The sequence below is a fragment of the Puma concolor genome, chromosome B1 (genome assembly GCF_028749965.1).
Source record: "Puma concolor isolate L17-30 chromosome B1, mPumCon1.1.hap2, whole genome shotgun sequence".
NCBI classification, from domain to species: domain Eukaryota; kingdom Metazoa; phylum Chordata; class Mammalia; order Carnivora; family Felidae; genus Puma; species Puma concolor.
In genome coordinates this window covers 126666545-126675382 of record NC_141670.1, presented here as the reverse complement: position 1 = coordinate 126675382, position 8838 = coordinate 126666545, and the positions used below count along the sequence as shown (strand labels likewise).

Sequence of the window (8838 nt, the reverse complement as noted above, 5' to 3'; positions counted from 1 at the left end):
AGTTTTCAAGTTGTTCAGGAAAAAGAAACCCCGGCAGAGCCTAGAAGAGCTGAGACTTGTGGGCAGAGTGAGTGTTTGGGAAGTTCTCCAGATAGCATACCAAAGAGGGAAATGCACAAAAAGAGAACACTGGACATCTGCAGAAGGTCTTTCTCGTTATTCAGCTGCATACTGCTGAAGGCATGTGTATGGGGAATCAATTTCAGGCAGGCAAGAACCAGCTGAAAGGATTAGATGTGACTGTGCCCAACAGGTACACACAGCCAGCAATAGTGCCTATTCTCACCCGCCAGACTAAAAAACTTCACAGTTCATAGGGAATTGGATAGAGTCCTCAGAATAATCAATATAGACAAAATGCTGGTCTGCCCCTCCTAAAAGACAAAAAAGCAAGACCCAAAGTATCAAACTCTTAAGTAAATTAACTGTATCCGCAGAAGGGAGAAAGTTCAAGTATATTTATAAGAATGCAAAAATATCCAGTCAAAAAGGTAAAAATTTACAATATTTGACTTCTAATAACCTGGCATGTAAAGGAGCAGGGAAATAACATCTATAATGGGAAAAATCAAAACAGACCCACAACTGATAAAGATGTTAGAATTAGCTGAAATTTGTCAGTTACAATTAGCTGACAAAAACATAACAGCTCTTTCAATGGTGCTCCACATTTTTAGAAAGTTAAGTAGGGACACAGAAGTAATAACATGACCCAAATCAAACTTCTAGAAATGAAATCTGTCATGCCTTGCATGAAAAATACATGGGCTGGGATTAAAAAGAGAATATATACTGCAGAATAAATTAGTGAGCTGAAAACATATCAATAGCATCTTTCAAAATCCAAACACAGAGAGAAATGAAAATTAAGAAATAAACAGAGAGGGGCACCTGGGTGGCTCAGTCGGTTAAATGTCCAACTCTTGATTTTGGCTCAGGTCGTGATATCACAGTGCCTGAGTTCCAGCCCCACATCAGGCTCTGAGCTGACAGTGGGGCGTCTGCTTGGATTTCTCTCTTCCCCCTCTCTGTCTGCCCCTCCCCCCTTCTTCCCCCTCTCAAATAAACTTTAAAAAAAAAACACAAAAAAACAGAGCATCAGTGAGTTGTGGGTGATTTTAAGTGGCCGAAGATGTGTAGCTGGGGTCCCTGATGGGGGACAGAGGTAGAGGAGCAGACACAGCGTTTGAAGAAATATTGGCTGAACATTTTCCAAATTTGATGACAACTATAAACCCAGAGTTCCAAGAAGCTCAACAAGACTTGCAAAACCACAGTAATAAGACAGTGTGTCATTGTCATAAAGATAGACCAATGGATAAAATGAACAGAAAAGAGGAACAGATTACAAAAAGTTTTGATAACCCTTTTGGAAATGATGGTACACTTATTATCTCTATTTGTTTCATGGATGTAGATAAAATTTCGTGGGTATATTAATTTGTCAAAATGTATCACAATTTACACATTTAGTATATGCAAGTTATTTTATGCCAATTAGATCTTGCTAAAGTTACTAAAAAATAAGATACATCCTCAAGTACAAAACACTCAATATAAGATTAGGATGATTTCAGAAATAAAGAAAAACACTCCCACTGCTTTATAATTTAGTACTCAAGAAGTTAAAATTACTTTAAAATATTTTCATATTTAAATTATGCCAGGTTTCACACATGGGAAATGGCCTATTCTTGTTTTTTAGGCACTGTGCCATCAGCAAAGAAGTATTTATTGAGCATCCATATTTTACATTGCAGTGTGCAAAGACAATCGGAGTATGCAAAAATCATGCAGTATGCTTGCTCCCTTAGTATCTAACAACTTATTTGTGACCACCTTGTTACACGCACTATTATTATTTTGTATCCTTTTGTACATAAACACATATATGGAACACATATACATGTGTCCTTTATTCAAATACCAGAGGATGGCATATTCTAATTTCGTTTAGTCTGTTAGAATAACATCTTTACCTTGTCACTGAGACATTCTTGTTAAAACCTACTTCTACCAAAAAAAGACCGACTTTGTTATCAAATGGGCTAATACCACATACTTTCAAGGTTGGTAAAGTCTATAGTTTGAAAATCATTTTTATTTTATTCTTGTGACCCCTCTAATCCTGAGCCTTTCCTCATTTCTATGATAATCTGTTAGTATCTTTATTTTCCATCATTTGAGGGACTTCATTTACACATTTTTGTTTTCTGATTTTAAAGAGAAATTGAAAAATATTATGCATATTAATAGTAAACTGAACAAATATGATTTATATCTAAGTCAAAACCTAAATATACAAAAATAATCAGGTTCAGAGTAAGAAAAACATTAAATAACTTAGCAGTCTCAATCTTCCATAATAAATTATCCCAAAACTTATAAATATTTCTATTTCCTATGGGGATCTATTGTGGATACTATTTTTTTATTCCTCATTAAACTTTTGTTTTAATGGGTCTCAAAATTCTGTGACAGATTTTTGGTCAAAGTTATTTCCATTAAAAAGTACTGATTTTAAAAACTAATAACTTAAAACTGCCACACACACAAGAAAACAAATGGCCCACAAAACATTCTCCTTTCCTTCTGAAGGTTTTACAATGCATTGTTATCATTAATCAGTCTTTTACTATTAAACGTAAATGGCCAATTGGCACAAACTGTTCTGAGACTGTTCTTCTACCACTGATTAAGACTCGGGTGGCAGGTATTGGGGATAATATTCATTTAGCCTTCTGAGCTTTCTGGGCAGACTTGGTGACCTTGCCAGCTCCAGCTACTTTCTTGTCCACTGCTTTGATGACACCCACAGCAACCATCTGTCTCATGTCACGAATAGCAAAACGGTCCAGAGGAGGATAGTCAGAGAAGTTCCCAACACACATGGACTTGCCAGGAACCATATCAACGATGGCAGCATCACCAGATTTCAAGAACTTGGGACCATATTCCAGCTTTTTTCCAGAACGACAGTCAATCTTCTCCTTCGGCTCAGCGAACTTGCAGGCAATGTGAGCTGTGTGACAGTCCAGCATAGGTGCATATCCAGTACTGATTTGGCCTGGATGGTTCAGGATAATCACCTGAGCTGTGAAGCCAGCTGCTTCCATTGGTGGGTCATTTTTCCTCTCACCAGCCACATTGCCACGGTGAACATCTTTGACAGATATGTTCTTGACATTGAAGCCCACATTGTCCCCAGGTAGAGCCTCACTCAAAGCTTCATGGTCCATTTCAACAGACTCTACTTCAGTTGTAACATCGACTGGAGCAAAAGTGACCACCATGCCTGGCTTAAGAACACTGGTCTCCACTCGACCCACAGGGACAGTACCAATACCACCAATTTTGTAGACATCCTGGGGGCAGATGCAAAGGCTTGTCAGTTGGACGAGTAGGTGGCAGAATGCAATCCAGAGCTTCAAACAGTGTGGTTCCACTGGAATTTCCATCTTTACGGGTGACTTTCCATTCCTTGAACCAAGGCATGTTAGCACTGGGCTCTAGCATGTTGTCACCATTCCGACCAGAAATTGGCACAAATGCTACTGTGTCGGGGTTGTAGCCAATTTTCTTAATGTAGGTGCTGACTTCTTTAACGATTTCCTTGTATCTCTTCTGGCTGTAGGGTGGCTCAGTGGAATCCATTTTGTTAACACCCACAATAAGTTGTTTTACACCCAGTGTGTAAGCCAGAAGGGCATGCTCACGGGTCTGCCCATTCTTGGAGATACCTGCTTCAAAATTCGCCAACACCAGCAGCAACGATCAGGACAGCACAGTCAGCCTGAGATGTGCCTGTAATCATATTTTTGATAAAGTCTCTGTGTCCTGGGGCATCAATGATGGTCACATAGTACTTGCTGCTCTCGAATTTCCACAGGAAGATATCAATGGTGATACCACGTTCACGTTCGGCTTTCAGTTTATCCAAGACCCAGGCATACTTGAAGGAGCCCTGTTGCATCTCAGCAGCCTCCTTCTCAAATTTTTCGATAGTTCTTTTGTCAATCCTGCCACATTTGTAGATCAGATGACCAGTAGTGGTAGACTTGCCTGAATCTACGTGTCCAATGACGACAATGTTGATAAGAATTTCTTCCTTTACCATTTTGGTTTAGGTTTAGTTGTGTTTTTCAAGACCCCAGTGTTCTGGTGGCAAACCCTTTGCAAAAAAACTGAATACTATTTCTTTACAAGTATCAGGTATTTAACCCACAGCATGCCACTGGGTTCACTTACTTCACTGAAACTTGGTTCATTTTGTGATTAGAATTATTTTACAACCTAAGTGTCATCTTTTCTGAAAGATATTTATCATCTCCAAAAAGGATAACATTTAATAATGAAGGGATAATGAAAGGAAACACGATGTTTTGAAATGAGTGACAGAAACTCCGGTTAGTGGGAAATGAAAAGAAAAAAGAAAAATAGAGACAATAGCTCTTATTTGTGGAGTACCTTGGTATTTACCAAGCACTTTCACATGTATTACCTCATTTAATCTTCACAACACAGCTATATGTTAAATCTGATTTGGGTAAAAGCAAGTTGTCTTTCAGAGAAATACATTTATGTTTTCACTATTGACACCATGTATCCCACAAAGGATTTTGAGTGACAACTAAAATGATTTGCTGAAACCTGACAAATAAGTGGTAAAAATGGGATTCCAAGCCATGCTTTCTGAGTCCAGTTCATTGTCTGAGGTTGACAAAGCACATTGAAACGTTTGCTTTGAATAATGCATCATTTCCCAATGATGAGCCATGGCATCTTGGGCTTTTGGTGCATTTAACTGTGTGAGAAAGTTGATGATCAGTGGGGACTATGAATCACCCAGAGAGCAAATATAGCTTGATATGGCTAATTTGGACCCATGGGGGAACAAGGAAGTTAGTGTAACTGGGAAGAGGGCATAATCACAGAGAGCTGATCAATTCCATCACACCTAGTAGGGGCAGAGTCCCTGAAGCTTCATAAAATATCAAGTTTTATTTTTTACATGATGGTGAAATTTATTAGTGCAGAACGTGTTGGTTTCTTTCCTCTTCAAAATATGATTAGCAATACTACCTAGTCCCACCATAATACTTGTCAAATATATCTAATCATGGAAAATATTTACCATTACCTCTCCTGGAGAGCAGATGGTGGTAAAGTCACCAAAGCTAAAACAAGAACAAACAGCACTTAAAATGAGAAAGAATTGTCTATTCGATAAATGAAACATTGGGATAGAAGTAGACCCTTTGTCCCCAGACACCATGGGCCTCTTCCCAATTGAATTGTCCTAAGTTTCCCTAAGAAACAGCCAGCATCCTGAATTTGAGTTGATCATTTATTACGTATATTGTTGCCTTTTTGTTTTGTAGATAAGCAATGTTTCCCTGCAATACCTTCTTTAAAAGATACATTTTCAAGGAAGAAATGTGAAATGCAATGAATTGGCTGTTTTATCAAATCATACATTTAAAAATTTATTGTAACATGTAAAAGGAAAATTTGAAGTGAAAAAAGAAGTAGGATTACTTCAACCAAGAAGTCACTGTGTAAGTTTATTCTTTTAATTTTTTATGTTAAAGAGTGAAGCTATTCACAAAATAATTGTTATTTCCCTTTAGGGATACCATTTTGAAATTCACAACTTTACTGAAACATGAATAATTTAATGTTAGACTTGTTGCAGATTTCATCAAATGTGTCGTTCTGCCCAAAGTTCTGACAAAGCTCAAATCTTGACCTCTTCTAATGAGAACTCATTACTTTATACAAGTTAACTTGAAGATAAATTCAGATGAATCCAGAAAATATTATTCAACTGACCATTTATGAAAAAATACTGAAGAAAAATTATTGCCTATACAAAATATAGTTGTTTTAATAAAATATTCTTGGCTTTTGAAAATGCTTATTCCCTAAGCAAATCCATAGCATGTTTTTAAAAATTAAATTATGATGGTATATTCCATTTTCTTCAGTTGTTAGCACATGAATGCAATCATAAAAATGTTTCTATATAGTCTTCTATATGCTAAACATTGATACTAATTGCACTTCAATCAAAAATAGTTTATTTCTCACCTACTGATAATAACAGTAATTATACTGGGGAAAAACAAGGTGAAAATGCCTTCTGGACAGCCTCAATAAAAAAACCAAGGTTCAGAGACTCACCCTTGAACTAATTGAAAAGTATGTACTTCAGAATGTGTTTTTCCAGCCAAGAATATGCAGAGCCATCACCTACATAGAGAGCACAAAAAATGTTCTTTAGAATCTGAAAGTGTAATGGTAAAAAATATATAATAATTAGTTATCCTATATTTGTTCTTATATATTGTAATTATACAGAATTACGCTGAGGAGTTCCTGAGGAAGCAGAGGCCATGGTGTTTCAATATCATCACTAACTAAATCTCTTACCATCCTATACATTTATACAGAGTTCTTTCTGTGGAAAAGACGAAGGTGGGATAAGATTACAATGCTATAATGCTGCAATGTAAAGCTAATAATTCCTTTTATTGATTTTAACAAAACTTTAAATTACATTTTCAGGGAGAGGGAAGGACCTTGAACTACCAGGTTCAGGTAATTTATTACAAAATTTGAGAGCTAAAAAGAAAAAAAAATCTAAGGTTGATATCTAAATGTTCTATTTTTTTCTTCTTTGGTTTCAGCCAATCTGAAAATCATGTTGATCATTTCCCATAGCCTGATGTAAATCATGGCTAAGGAGATTAAATCAATGGAGCAGCAAAACCTTGACCAAAGGAGCCAGGTGTGGTGTAAGGACAATGATTAAAATAAGCACAGAGTAAAGGAATTTTGAGAAATGGCACAAGTGTTTGGCAGATAACAAACCAACTGGAATACCGTGCCTCCACTTATTCTTCTAACTCCATCATGTGGGCCAGGAAGAGGTCTGTACAATGCATGGTGCCAGGATTTCCTTCATTACCATGGGATGGGGAACGGTTGCAGGAGCACCACAGGATTTTGCGCATAATGGACACTTCCTTTTTAATATGTGATTTTCCCTTGCTCCTAGCATGCCACAATCCCTTGGCTTTCCTCTAACTCATCAGACTGTCCTGCTCACCTACTGCTATCCTTCCTCTTCTTTCAGTGCTACAGGGACCCAAGCCTCAGTCCTGCTCTTTCCCCTTTCCCCATTTACATTCAGCTCATCATCCATGAGTTCATCTAACTCCATAACTTTACATCATATTGTATATGTTGATGACACTCGATTTGTCTTTTTATTTTTCCCTCTCAACTCTCTCCCCTCAATTATACACTCATATACCCACCGATTTTCCTGCTTCTATTACTCCCATCCTAATTCAAAGCATATTATCGTTCTTCCAGATTACATAGTAGCTTTCTAACAGATATCCTTGATTTGACTCCCACAACCCAACCTGAGGACCCCACTCTATATCAACCCAAAAAGCCAGAATGATCTTTTAATGCATTGGTCAGAGGATGCCTCTTCCTCACTCAAAACCCAACAGTGGTTCCTCCCATTTTACTCACTGTATAAGCTAGATTCCTCATGATGGCCTACAAGGTCCAGCTCACCATTGCCTTTTCTGAGAGTGGCTCCTACTCCCTCTCCTCTCTCACTTCTTTCTAGAAGAATAGCACCCATACAGTGCTAGGCATATGTCAGCTAAGCTTTTGCTATCAGGCCTCTCCTCCAGCCCTCAGCCTGGATTTTTTTTCTGTCAGATATCTTTTTGACTTGGGGCTCAACCTTTCATCTCCTTCACATTTATCCCAAAGGTTACCTTCCCTCAAAACTTAATTTTATATCTTATTCAGTATTAAAATCGCTCCATAGATTGATTTTTTCTCATTATGTTTTAATTTTTCCCTAGCACCATATTTCTTTATACACAGTACAATTTACCTCCTAATGATGTTTATGGTTCAACATCTGTCACCCACCACTACAATATAAGCCAACCAAAAACAAATTATTTTTTTCAGTGATATCCAGGGACTAGAACAGTACCTTGTACATAGTAGACATTCATCAATATTTGTTAAATGAACAAAATTGGACAGAAGGAGGAGAGGTGGAAGGAACACTAATATATTTATGAAAGCTCTCCTACTTTAGCAAAGAGAACAAAAAGGATATTGCAGATGATTCTCCTACAGGAGAAATATCACAACTTCAGCATTTGTGCAATTGCAGTTCTAGAAGCAAAAATAGATATACTAATTTTAATACAGTTGATAAAGACTGTGTAATTCGGAGAAAAGGTTACATTTTCAAAGAATATATTTCAGGCACTTATAGAGATCAAGAATTTGCATCTTAGCCATAGGATCTAAATGGGACACAGAAGTGGAAATGTGTGGAGTACAGAATGAGATAAAAACAGAAAGAAGCAGATAGAACATCACACTTCTGATGGAAAAGAAGAGCATATGTCCTAGAATTATAACAGGGATGGCTATAGCTAATCTCCAATAAAGGATATCCTACTGATGTATTTGAGAGGCTGTATATACAGAGCCATAATCTCTGGAGCCAGTCTACCTGGCCCAGCTGCTTAAGAGCTCTGTGATCTCGGCCAGTCATTTCACCTCTCCATGTTTTAGGTTTCTGATCTCTTACACAAAGATAATAATAAAACATGAACCTTAGAGAGATGTAACTAGGATTAGAAGAGTCGGTATGTGTCAAACACTTAGGGTAGGATCTGGCAAATAGTGAAAGGCACATAACATGAATGATTAGCAGTAGTAGCCTTAGTAGTTACCTACTGTCCTGATATATGACATAATGACATCCAAAACTGTAGCTCCTGGCAC

General features: G+C 37.4%; 1 pseudogene; it reads right to left on the bottom strand.

Moving 5' to 3' along the window:
• Positions 1–2426: 2426 nt before the first annotated feature.
• On the bottom strand, positions 2427–4148 carry LOC112871073 (elongation factor 1-alpha 1 pseudogene; annotated as a pseudogene).
• Between the last annotated feature and the right edge of the window lie 4690 nt (positions 4149–8838).